The following is a 14,489-nucleotide window of genomic DNA, read 5'->3' on the forward strand; positions in this document are numbered from 1 at the left end:
TGGTAGGTTATACATTCATGAATAGCGGCCGATGCATTGCACTCATTAAAATAAAATAGCTTTACAAGTTTCCCCCTATACCAAAGAAACGTGTTCAATTTTGTTTCATGCAAATTTTCGGCTTCCTTTGCTACAATAGTCATATTCTCCCTATAGGCTTTTCGAAATAATTTTTTCTTCCATCTTGATTAGTCTCCGTACTAAATTTGGCAGCATTCCAGTTGTTAGACCGAGGCTGGGAATAGAGAAAGTTTAATCATAGCCACCCTGTATATGGTGTGAAATAAACACCACAGGATAATGTGTGATGACACTACAGATGGAATATAGTGATGAGCAGGAAACGCTTGGGAAATTAATTTGAAAGTGTAAAACGGGTAATCATTATGGAGGACTTTAATTATGGAGAACAAATGTCTTAAGCAGCAAGTGATGGAAGGAACATGAGGATCTTGCGGTTTAGATTTCATCCAAGGATCTAATCGTGACTAAGATGTCATACTTGTCCCCAGCTGGGGAAGAGTGATCTACAGTCTTGACTTGGAGGATGAATAGGCAAGAAGTATCAAGAAGAAAAAATTTATGTGAAATTATAAACTTAGAAACCAGCTTGGGAAAGTAAAAGTACAATGGATGGAAGAATTTGGAAGAGAGATCAAGGGAACTAGAAAATCAAACAGGAATGGCACATGAAGAAGAGGTTATGGAAGATGTATTAGGAGAGAGGTGAAAAAAAATTACTTGAGGAATATAAGGCTAAAACTAGGAAGATGACTATGTAGGAAGAGAGAAAAATCAGAATATTAAAGCAGACAAGTTCTTTTTGCTTCCATAGCCAGTAGGAGAAACAATTGTAGACAAATGACCTTACTGGATAGAGACAGTGGTCCAATGACTGATATTCCCTCTAATATTTCCCGGCCCATTTATGTATGAAACGTATGTTGCGCACAAGTTTCAAGTCCCGGACTCAACACGTACTGCAGCCAGTTCTCACAACAGCAAAAGGCACAAACTCTTAATTTGATAATACACCTAAAATTGTTGAACATCTTTATTAAAAGATCTAGTATTGCTAAGTATTTCTAGCACATACATGCTGTTTATAAACAAATTGTCGCTTTTGTCACTAGCCACTCGAATTTGCATAATAAAAAATAGAACCAAATTCTTCATTTCAGCATTGTTAAATAGATAGAAATGGATATTAAAGATCAATCCTTATTACATAGGTGAAAAAAAAAAAAAAAGGAAAACTTTGAAAGTTTCCAAACATTCTCATAAGCTCTCTGGTCAATTTATGAAAACTTTCGAAGTTTATATTTTTAATTCGGCTACAATAAGGATTTTTAATATCCTCTATTTAAAACCAATTTGCAGTTCTTTTCCACTTTAATTTCAACAGCGATATTTTGAGGATTTCAATGCACTAAAATTATTAATGCTGTCAAGTTAAAACCTTTAAAATTGTAAGCAATAAATTGATTTGCTTAAATCTGCGTAACTACAAAAATCCATCACCATTTGCATGAGTTCAGGTAACAATTGTCTAGATAGTAATTGCTTTAAGCAAATGTCTCAGCAACGGATGTCAGCTTCAAGTTCACCCACACGGTGCAGGCTAAACTAGCTAATTAAAGGGGAAACATTGGAGAAATTATTAAATAAAATAAGTGATAAGTATGGTTTATCATATAATTCATTTTTATAGTACATTCAAAAATTTGACTGTAAATTAGAAATTCTGAAATCAAAAGTTTTGTGCATGCAGTTACTAGGCATACTGGATTCCTTTTTGACTGAAGTGCATGCACGCACAGCTTAGAGGAAGCAGTGCAGGTGATCAATGAGGATAATGTGTAGAGCTGTTTAATGATTAGTTTATTAAGATGTTTCCAGCTCATTAAGTCAGTTTTATTCTTAGTGGGAAAGGAAGGGTCAAAAGATTAATAGTAAATGAAAAGGATGTATTCTGAATACTGAGCACTCTAGAAGTCAATAAGACAGTGGAACCTGATAGGATTTTGCCATGTGTTTTAAAGAAGTGTGCTAAGGAACCGATCATGCCACTGACCTGGCTATTTAATGATAGTCTTGCAACAGGACAAGTGCCTAAGGAGTAGAAGGAAGGTAAGATAGAGCCATTGCTTAAGGGTGGTGGTAGACCAGTCTGTATTTATCCTGCAGTTGTTAAGCTTTTGAAAAAATTGGTAAGAGCTCACATGCAAAACTGGGCAGATGATGGCAATATTATCTAGATGAAAGCCAGCATGGATTTCTTAAGGGACATTCTTGTTTTTGTAATCTTGTGGCCTTTTATAATAAAGTAACAAGGGCAGCAAATGAGGGGAAGGCATATACTGCCATTTTTATGGATTTTGCAATGGAATCTGTTGGAATGCCTCGATAAGTTGATGTTTAAGTTGCAACATAAGAATTTAGATATCAGAGAGTTCTGTATGAAGAAGCAGTATTGGGAAAGGAGGAGGAGGAGGACTACAAGCAGAGTTCCACATTGGGTCTGTTACTCTTTAATATTAATATCAATGATACCGTTTCTGGATTACCGGATGATATTCAGTTGTTTGTAGATTATGGAACTTGAGAAGGGTACTAGTAGTAATGCTGATGTTATGACTCTTCAGGAGGATTTGAATAAGCTGAAAAGGTGAGCAAATGAATGGGGATTTCAATTTAATATAACTAAATGTAAAGTTTTGAAATTTGGAATCTGCAAATGAGAGGCTATGCACTCTGTGAAGCTCTACTCTACTGAAGGTAGAAATTTGCAGTTCAGAGGACATATTACAAAAGAGGTGAGGACAACCCTGAGAATTGCTGTGTAGTATTGAGGACAATATCGACCAACAGAGATAAAAAGGATGGAGGCCTGGAGATGAATTAACTGTAGAGTGGATACAGAGGCAGAAGAAGAAGATAACAAAAATAATGGGACTGCCAAACACAACACAGGTTATAAGGATAAACTGAGAGGATGTAACCTGCAGAGCCTGGTGGAAAGGAGACAAAGGGACAATGCGAGTGAGCCATTATGCTTGAGCTATTTAATGGATTGACACCGGAGAGATTTTTTCATATGGTGGAAGGAAAGGAAAAAGAAGGGAGAAGAAACAAAGACAACAGGCCATATCTGGAAGTTCTGAAAATAAATAATGAGTAAGAGGTTAAGAAGCAAGTTTTTAAAAGGAGTGGAAGTATGGAATACATTTCCAATGATGAGTCTTATGACTCTCATGGGAGATCCACAATGAGTCACAATATATTAATATAATAATTATATTAATTCTTATGGGGAAATTGTTTCAGAATTTGTTTTTCAGAACATCACCTATATATTCTTGAAGCTTCCATACCTTCATCATTGATTATGAATATAATTTTATGTGTAAACTTAAAGTTACTTTTTGCTTATGTTTGGCTCAGATAAAGACAATAAACTATACTAATGACTACTGTGTCTAGTGCATTACAATATTTGGTTAACATACATACCAGACTAAAAGATCTTACTCCAAACAAATTCCCATGGCATGACAATTTATCATTTTCACTGGAGAAAGGCTCCTGTAGTGGTAATCCTATATTTACAAAAGATGATATAAAAATAAGGACAAATTATGGTTCTGCATATGAAACTTCACTACCTCATTCCACCCAGAGAATTATTTTCTTCTTCTTCTTCTTCTTCCTAACATGGAATTTAGGCCATGTGGCCTGTTCCGGTCTCATGCGAATTATTTTCAATGAGAATTATTTTCAAATTAGTTTTTGAAACCAAATCACTTCAAGTTACATGAGGAAGAACTTTATTTCCATACAACAATTAAACTTTTACTGTGCAATAATATATATTATGTAGTATATTACACACATGTAAGCAAAAAATGTTATTTGTAATATACTGTATCAATTTTAAAATGTTATCATTTTAATCTACATAGCAGTCAAGTTTAACTGCTGTATGGAATAAATTCCTTCCACATGTAACTTAATATGATTTGGTGCCAAAACTAATTTGAAAATAATTCTCTAAGTGGAACGAGGTGGTGAGGGGTTCATATGTAGTGCCATAATTTGTCCTTACTTTTTTGTGACAAAGTCAACAAATGTATAGCAAATGTATAACCACCAACAAAATGAACTCCGAATTCCATAATATTTTTGCAAGAGTAATCATACCTTCACCAGAACATAATGTCAATTTACTTTAGATGGAACTTAAGCATCACCAATTGTAAGTTTTCAGTAACAAGTACAACAGTCTTCTGATCTAACATGGTTATTTATTTATTTATTTTTTTTTTTAGGGATGGGGGGCGGGGGGTTCTGAGAACACGTACAGTCAGAGGACTATGCATACTGAGACTTCATAAAACGTAATGAGACTTTGATGCTTTGCTATGTTATAACATAAAAACACCTGCAAAAATTCATTTAGAAAAACAAAATAAATAAATAACACACATTTTCTATATTTGAAAATTATTTTATATTTACTTTTAAAGAAAATTCTGAATATCGACTGCTGGTTCAACTTAAATTTATTCTAGTGACATGCCGGTGTGCTGAAAAATAATGATTCTTATTTATTATTCTTATTTTAGTTATGGGGATGAATAACTTATTAAAACAAACAGGTACTTTCTTGGTAATTCTAAATTTCACAAATATTTAAAGTTCTAGAAATTATTACCTCTTCAGTCTCCATGCTTCTTGCAATATTCACATATCTCAATGTAACCAAATTTTCCCTCCTGGTTTGACTTGATTCTCTGACAGAAACTGACATTTTAAATGTATCTTCAGTTTTGGGAAGAGGCATAAGTCAAGAACCAAATTCTGAGATATGATGTGGGCAGTCCAAAAAACAATGCAGATGATGAAGTTCTGCAATCATCTTAAGCACTTGTGTGAGACCACACATTGTAGTACTAGAAGAAAGGTTGGGTGCCAGAACAAATGCTTCAAATCTTTTCCATCAATCTTTGCAGTGTTTGTGCTAAGCAGTTAATGATATTGTCCTAGAAGGCAGTGCTCAAGGCTGCATCATGGATTCATACAGTCAATGATGAACAGTACATGCTTCCATAACTAACTTTTGTCAATGAAATGTCAATTCGTGGAGCATTTTCAGCTGCATTTGAAGTATTTTTACAGTTGAAACAGCACCTTGTACTATTTTTGTTATAACAATTCACGCATGTCGAGTGGCTGAACTCTGGAAACTTAACACCAAAATGTTGAAAATTATAATCGAGTGACTTAGTTTAAATGACAATACACTGATTTGCTTTGTGAAAAAAAGAGATACTGTTGTTCAGCACACAGCCTCATATTAAATGGAGTATTATTATCATTCTGGCCTCCATGGAGTCAAAAGACTCATCGCAGGAGGTTCTTCCTAAGAAACACAAAGTCTATCAAGACTCATCGTGGGAGGTCCCTCCTAGGAAACACAAAGTCTATCATACCACTCCTTAAACTCATTGACCATTCTCACTCTCACCACTCTATCAGGCAATGCATTCCATGGTTCAACCACCCTCCATGCAAAGAAACCACTCCTCACCCTCTTGCTCACAACTTCCTTTCATAACTTCCAGGGATGGAAGTTATGAAAGGAAGTTATGAACCACTGTTCAACCAAACTAAAGAACTCCCCCAGTGTCAACTATGTAACCACCTCTCAACAATTTAAAAGTCTCAATCATATCACCTCTCCTTCTTCTATCCACCAAACTCTGCAGTCCACATTCCATCAGCCGATCCTCATAACTAACATTATACAGTCCTGAAACCATCTTTGTTATCTGCCTTTGTACCCCTTCAACAGTTAATTTATCCCCTTCAAATCCTGGGGACCAAATCTGAAAACAATAGTCTAAGTGTGGTCTGATCAGAGTCTTATACAATGGAATGATAACTCTTATCTCTGCAGGTCAGTGTCCTTCTCATTATTGCAGCAATCCTCTGTGTTACCTTCATCACCTTTGCAATATGTCCCCTAAATTTCAGGTTTCTAGCAATCATCAACCCCAGATCTCTTGTCTCCCCAACTTCCTCCAGTATAACTCCTCCCCTAGAGTGTGTAGCATCCCATCGATGTGTCCCAAACCTCAAGACCTTACATTTTGCTGCATTAAACCGACACCCCCATTCATTTGCCCATCTGTCTAGCTTATTCAAATCCTCTTGCAGGGCTACCACATCTGCACTATTACTAATAACCCTTCCCAGCTTCACATCTTCCACAAACAACTGAATATCCCCCTGCAATCCACTGACAATGTCATTGATATAAAGGTTAAACAATATAGGTCCCACAGTGGGGCCCTGTGGGACCCCACTTGTAACCTTCTGCCTCCATGAAACTGCCCTACCATACACAACTCTCTGACCTATCGGACAGCCAATCCTGAATTCAGTTGACCAACCTGACATCCAGACCCATGTGCTGCAACTTAAATATCAGCTTATCATGTGGCACCCCGTCAAATGCCTTCGCTAAGTCCAAGAAAATGGCAGTATATGCCTTTCCCTCATCTACTGCTTTTGTAACTTTATTATAAAAGGCTAGCATATTGCTAAAAAAAGAGTGCCCTTTCACAAATCCATGTTGACTCTCACAGATAACATTACCCTCATCTGCCCAATGCTGTATACGGCCCCTCACTAATTTCTCCAAGATCTTACCTACTGATGACACACAAACTGGCCTATAATTAGACACTTCCAGTCTGCTACCACCCTTATGCAATGGCACTATCTTACCTTTCTTCCCTTCCCTGGGCACCTTTCCCGCAGCCAGACTTTCATTGAAAAGCCAGGTCAAAGGTGCTGTCAGATCTTTAGCACATTCTCTCAAACTCCTGGTGAAATACCATCCAGTCCCACAGCTTTACTGACATCTAGAGTACTCAGTATTTGGAACACACTCTCCTCCTGCACCTATAAACCTTGAACTTGCCCTATTCCTCTAGTATTAAAATTTACTCCTCCAGGATGAAATACTCCAATAAAATGTTCATTGAACAATTCCACTATAATTCTTCTGCATCAGTCACTCTATTCCCTTTTTATCCCACAATGTCATTCTTCTAGTCATTTCTCCTCCTACTGGCCACATAGCTAAAAAATTCCCTAGAATTTTCTTTGGATCTTAGGGCAAATCTCTTCCCATTTCCAGTTTCACCTTCCTTACCATACTAGTCACTCTCCTGGCCTGTGTCTTATATTCTTCATGCATCTGCTCTTCACCTGTCTCCTTATTTCTCTACCATAGCCTCTTTTTTGCATGCAGTTCCTGTTTAATATTGTTTGTCATCCACTTTACTCCAAATTGTGTCCTCTTCTTCACTCACGGAATACAGCTTACTATTGCTGCTAACAAATATTCCTTCACAATTTCCAAAGCACTAATGATATCCAATCCTTCCAATTCCTCCCTCCATGAAACTTTCCCAAGTTGACGTCTAAGACTATTATAATCATCTGCCTTATAATTCCACATACGTTCCTGTCTCTTTGATACTCCTGCATGTCTATTCATCTTCCAAGTCAAAACCATATGGTCACTCTCTCCAACTGGTGGGAGAGATGTCATCTCAGTTATCAATTCTTCTGATGCCATGACCAAATCCAAAACTCTTCAACCTCTTGTTCCCTCTATTACATGTTGCCTAAGACATTTGTCCCTCAAGAATTCTAGAAATTCCATTCCCTTATTGCTACATGCATCTTTCTCTCCCCAATTTATACTGCTGTAGTCAAATCTCCCATAACAATCATTCTTCTTGCACTTGCCCAACTCAACTGTCTAAACACCCCACTAAATATCCTGTCTTGCCCACCTCTATCTCACACCATATGCTTTCAAAATCATTAGTGTTACTGCCTTCCAAAGCCTCCACTCTTAGAGGACATAAGTCATCACTTATCATAAGCAGTACTCCACCACTACGTTTTCTCCCTTCCTATCCTGCCAAAAAATGTTGTACCCAGCTACTGCTATTCCTGTTATTATATCCTCTTCTGTCAACCACGTCTCAGTGATCCCAATAATCTTTGGCCAGGCTGATGCTACCAGCACCACCAATTCCTCTCCTTTATTCCAGATACTCCTGGCATTAGTATAAGGCATAAAAATGCCACTGTTTCTATAACCAGCATTATTCCCTCTAGACTCCACTAGGCTCAGTGTTACCTGATGTCGTCCCCCTTCTCCCAAGTACCCATTCCCACAAGAAGCCACCCTTGCTACCATCCACCCTGGGACACACTGACTCATTCCGAACAACAATCTCTCCAGATGCATATGTCCTTCCTCATTCAAATGCAAGCTGTCTCTCGCATACAATTCCTCTCTGTCCTCAAATGCCCTCCAAGCATCCACATATTCCAATCCTCTCTTCTGACACATCTAGCTATTGTGTTATTCAAATGTTATTAATGCTGTTTTCATACAAAACCTATTAATTAAAGTTAATATTATATTAGACTAGTGCATAACTCTACAAAAAAGAATTTTTCTCTTACAATGTGAATACAACCCACAAAAAACTAACTTTTTTTTTTTTTAAACAACATCCAACAAATACATAAAAAAAAGGTTGCAAAAACAATAACAGATCTCTGCTGGCAGGGCAGGAAGATAAAAAAAAAGAAGAAATTTAATGATAGGTTCGTTCCTTGAATGAAGGCTAATGTTTTTTGAGGAAGAGAGAGTAGGGATGTTTATTCCACAGAAGAATAGTTAGTTCAGAAGGTGTGAAGTTGGACTAACTGGATACTGACCAGTAGCCATTTGTGTTCTTACAATCTTGGAAGAAAGTGGAGGGATGATGTTTGTAAGTTTGCCTTTTATTAGTGCTTATATTAAGTTTCACTGGCCTGATAGCTATCTTGAACAATTGGTTCTCATCAGAGACAAGAGACTGAGAGAGAGAGGTACATAAGCCTTTCTCTCTCAGTGTTTTTATCAATTTAAATTTCTGACATAGGATTGCAAGGGATTTTTGCTCTCTCTATGTTTTATCGAATGAGATATAGTTTACATATGCTAAGAATTAATATCTTTAATAAATTGCAAAAATGCTACTAATGAAATGTTTTTTTTTTCTCCCTCATTATTAAGGTATTAAATAGGTCAAAACTGGCAAACACTACAAATGTATACTCCATAACACACTTTCCTAATATTGTTATTTCTTAAGGGAGAAGCTCAACAGTTAAACACCTTCATTTTGAATCTTTCTAACTTAGTGTTGAAATGAACACTTTTCAGATTTGGTTTGATTGTAGTTCAAATATCATATTTTAATTAATGATTTGAATTTCAATCATATTTCCTCTCTCTTTTGCAGACAAATAAAAAGATAAAAAGTATAATTGAGTAAAAGGATGCTAATTTTTAAACAGATAAACTATAAAAAAATTACAATTAGATACAAACTTTGGGACAACCATTAGTTTGAAATTATTAGAACCATGTGAAATAATAATAAAAACCATACCAGGGATCCCATGACAGTGTGTCAGCTATTTCATTTGCAATTCTCTGAGGTGCATAAGAAGAAGTAGAAAAGATAAGACAAAAAGAGTATAAGTGAACTGTATTCCTCTTACAGGTAACTTCAGGTGGGAGTTTACTGCAGTTAGGTTTCTTCTGATTGCAAAGGTTTCTAAAATATGAACTTTTAATTTGTTTTTCTGAAAATTCATTCTAGTGGCATTCTTGATATCAGGATATTTTATGATGGTACTGTTTTTGTATAATGCTATTTTTATGGTTGAATTATAACTGCTGGTTTTGCAGATTTGTGTTGCTTTTTTTTTTTTTTTTAAATGGTTCCAAATAGGAATATTACAATTTTACCTATGTTCTAATAATCTAGAACTCAGTTTACAAATTCTAAGCAAATAAATAATGGAAGTCACGTTGGAAATAAATATTTATTGAAAGAGTAAAATTTTCTGTCTAGTTTTAAGATTAGCAAATGTAAATGGTCAAAATACAATAGAATAACAACCCAAAATATATTATGGGATGCAATTTTTATTATTTTGGTAACCTCCATGGAGTCAATAGATTCATCATGGGAAGCCCACTCAAGCAGCAACATATCTATCATCATGAGCTATGAAGTTATTTACAATACCTGCATTCACAATGCACTCCAGTAATGCATTCCACTCACTAACAACTCTACTAAAAAATCTACTCCTCACATCCTTCTTCACCACATCTTTATACAACTTCCAGGGATGGCCTTTCGTTCTTCCCATCTCAACATCCACTCTTTTTATAATTCTTTCTGTGTTAATCTGATAAACTTGAAGGTATGATAATTGCAAAAGAGAAGCTTGATCTGTAACTATCAGAATTCAAGTAAAAAAAGATATAAAAAATATTATCAATTAATAAATTATTTAAACATAATCATGAAGAGGAGAGTTGAGTAAGATAACTTCTCAAAACTGGGAAAGTTTAAAGCCATCTGTTGAGATTAGAATGATAAATGTGGGCTTCACAGCTTTCTTTATATAATCTTTCCAATAAAAATTGGCTCCTGTGTAAAACCTTAATGTTATTAGAATGAATCCTGTATTTGGTGGTTATGGCATGAGTGGCAAGACCTGACTTATCAGAATCATAAGGATGTAATCATGTTCTAGAAATATTTGAGCAGAGTGATGACCTGCCTTCCCATAATAAGAGAAGTAGCATGAGCAAGGAACTCCTGGATATGAGAGAGGAAGATATTTAAAATAAACTAAAGATGCCAAGAAATTATATTCTTGGTTTAATCCTTTATCTAAGTGTAAGCAAAGTTTGTGCATGAAATATCTTCATGACTGAAATACTTGTATATACAGGCTAATGACTTCACATTAGTCACCTTAAGAACCCCATAATGCAAAGCACTATGACCTTTTGGACATGTATAATATTATGCACTATGGGAAGGGCCACTACCCAGACTGGTTTCAACTTTCATTGAGGCCTCATCGGTGGGTGATAGATCCAGAAGAGATACCAAGGTTTCAATCTTGGTATCAGCTCTATTCACATGAAAATAAGCCTCATCTCCCCACAAAAGCATCCACAGCTATGCAGTGTCCAACTTCACTTGAGCAAGGAATGTTAAAGTGCATGTCAGTCGACATTCAAAGTCCTGTGGAGGAACTCCTGTGTCATGGTCATCTTGAATGGCTAGAAATGCAGAATTTTCCAGAGGGCTGTGTAAGGTACATCAATGTATACAGCATGTGCACTGCAGGAAACAATGCTGTTATTTGTGGCTTGCTCCATAACAACAGTAGCAACTTCATTCACTTGTTGTACTGTGAACTGACTTATGGGAAGGTAACATAAGATCATTTGGAGACCAACCTCTGCTTGGTCTCCAAATGATCTCGTTTTCTTAAAAAATGACTAACCATTTTATTGCAGAGCACATGGAGATAGTGGACCTCTTTGACATTTGTTCAGGTGATGAATTTTGCAGAGTGCAATAACAGCATTACAATTGTTTAGGTTTTAGGTAGTACAGCTTCACGAGCAAAGCGCATTGGGGCAAGATTAGTGCCATCACTGTGGACAGCATTAGAATAAAGGGACAAATCCAGTGTCCATCTTTTTAAACCCATTTGGCACCTACTGAGTTGCATGTGTTTATATGGTCTCCTTGCGGTGAATTTCAGAACTACCCCCCCCCCCCCCCCACACACACACATACCAGATATAGCATCTATATGACACAGACAGTACTCCTGCAAAGTTTTGCATCATTTGGATCACTGGCTGGCACTCTTCTACCAGCCTTAAACAGGGATACTTTAATTTTGATCACCATGTACTTGCAAACTTTGTTTGTTTACACTTGGATAAAGGATTAAACCTAGAATATAATTTCTTGGCCTATTTAATTCATTGTCTAACCAAGTAGAAAAACTTTCAATATCTATCTCTGATCTAGAATATTTTAATAATAAAATAATACACCATTGCTCTATTTGTGTATTTGAAATATATAACTTCTGCATTACTTCAACCTTCAAACTAATTGAAAACAATATCCCAATTAAACTAGTGAAACTCATATACTCATATATTAGTGAAAGATACATGCAAGTAAAACTCAACGGAATTATGTCATCAAGGCACAAAATTCTGGCGGGAGTACCTCAATGGAGGTACTCCCGCCAGAATACCTCAATGAAGTACCTCAGGCCCCATACTTTTCACAACTTCCATAGCAGATATTCCTCTCAATTCAAGAACAACTACTACGGCCCTTTATGCCGATGACACTGCTATTCAAGCAAGATTGCTCAGCCCTCGCCTAGCAATCACCAGACTCCAAGGGAGTATCAATGAGCTAGCAAACTGATTCACCAACTGGAGGATTCAAGTGAACACCCTCAAAAGCTCAGCCATGCTGTTTTCTAGAAGAAAGGTCTGCAATAAAGAAGACACCCTGCTCTCTGGTCATAAGACCCTATGGCAATCAGAGACCAAATATCTTGGGGTATTAATGGATAAGATACTCCTTTTTAACAAGCACATCAATCTCATTGGCTCCAAATCTTCCAAAGTAATAGCACAGCTCTACCCATTGATCAACCGTAAGAGCAAATTGAACCTACATAATAAATTGCTTCTTTACCAGATGGTAATACATCCAGTCATTACCTACGCCTCACAAGCATGGAGTCGCACTTCAAGATCAAATTCAAAATTGCAGAGAATACAAAACAAATGCCTTAGGATGATCCTGGATGCACTGTGGTTCAACAGAAATTCACAGATTCACCGAGAAACCGGCATTCCATACATCTCCTCCTTTCTTTGTGATCTTGCAGAAAAATTCTTCGTGAAGTCAAGTTCACATTCAAACCCACTGATCGTACAAGCTGTCAATTATAATGAGACTGATTACTACAAACACAAAAGACCAAAGGCTATTCTTCTCTCAACTGATCATAGTTAACACAACTGCCCCCAGAGGGCAAACTTAATTGCTCAAAAATCTCCCATTCCCAAACAACTCTCATTACAGATAAAAGGAAATATGAAAAGCAGCTTCACCCATCCTGTCAGTAACGTTAATGTTTAAACCTTGGTGTCCCTTCTGGGCCTGGTTCCGACTGATGATATTTCATTTTTGGGTTTGTATGTTTTCTGTGGAGTAGAGAGGCTCTGCTCGGTTCTTCTTCATGTTCAATTGGCAATTGAACATGAAGAAAAAAAATCCTTAAATTTTCTTAAATACCAAATGAAATTGGCATATTATAAGCCACATTTACCATAAACCTACACATACTGACTTATGTTTGCTTATTATTTGTTTTATTTCTTATCCTCATAATATAAAATAATCTGTTATCTTAATACAGTTTAGTGACACACTTACAAATAATGCATTTAAAACACGCCTTCAACAATTAATTTAATTAGGCAATCCATTGTATCAATAAACTGACTTTCCCACCACCTTCAGAAGTATTAAAATTCTCATATGTCAACAATACCTGTAGGTAAAGCTATCAAAATGTTCAAATATTATAACTATAAAGTAGTATTTAAACTACTTTAGACTATTGTAAATTTAAATCTCTAACCACTCAGCCTGGTTGGTCAAGTAGTTGTAAAATATCTGCTCTCCAACTAACAAGTTGCAGATTCAAATCCAGTCAAGGGCAGGGATGTTTGTGACTGTCTTTAGGTCGTAGATGAATTTCATCACCTAGGATGACTTGAAAAAGTTCCATGTTTGGTCTTTATAGTAGAGTTTCAGGACTATATAATAAATAATTCAAAATATTATGTAAAATTAATAAAATAGAAAAAAAAATCCTTAGCTCACTCACTACTACTATAACCATTTGTGAGTGGGAGTTACATTAAAAAAATAAAACCATCCATAAACTACAAGATCTCTTTAAAAGCAAAATAATGCTAACACAATATGAATTTCTTCAAGATAATAATGTGGTTAACAGCTTTCAGTGTCAAACTGGATGTACCACCAAATATGTATGTTCTACAATCCATCATCTCATTAAATTATCAAAATATTGGGCAAGACTGTAACATTCATATTCCCAACCTTTTCAAAAAACACAAGAAAGAAATACCAACAAATAATTAAAATCATCTCTCACAAACCCTTGAAATCAGAACAAACCTAAGTACAATAAACTCCTGTAAATGTTGCATAATCTATTGTGGGTGGTGGGGGGAATAGAAGGCATCCTCCTGTCAAACAAAACAAACAACTAAAGTTACCTATGATGAATGCATCTCACTTGCACTCTTTTTATGCTTACCTACATATGGGAATGACAACACTGACATCATGGAATCTTAAGTATGATTTTTTTATTATTATTAAAGTAATAGCTTTAATCACTTCAAAACAAAGTCATTCCAAAGTAAATAAGCATTCTAATTTTGAAACAATTTT

The sequence above is a fragment of the Typopeltis vanoorti genome, chromosome 17 (assembly GCF_054136105.1).
Source record: "Typopeltis vanoorti isolate ZY-2024b chromosome 17, IOZ_Tvanoo_1.0, whole genome shotgun sequence".
Lineage (NCBI taxonomy): Eukaryota > Metazoa > Arthropoda > Arachnida > Uropygi > Thelyphonidae > Typopeltis > Typopeltis vanoorti.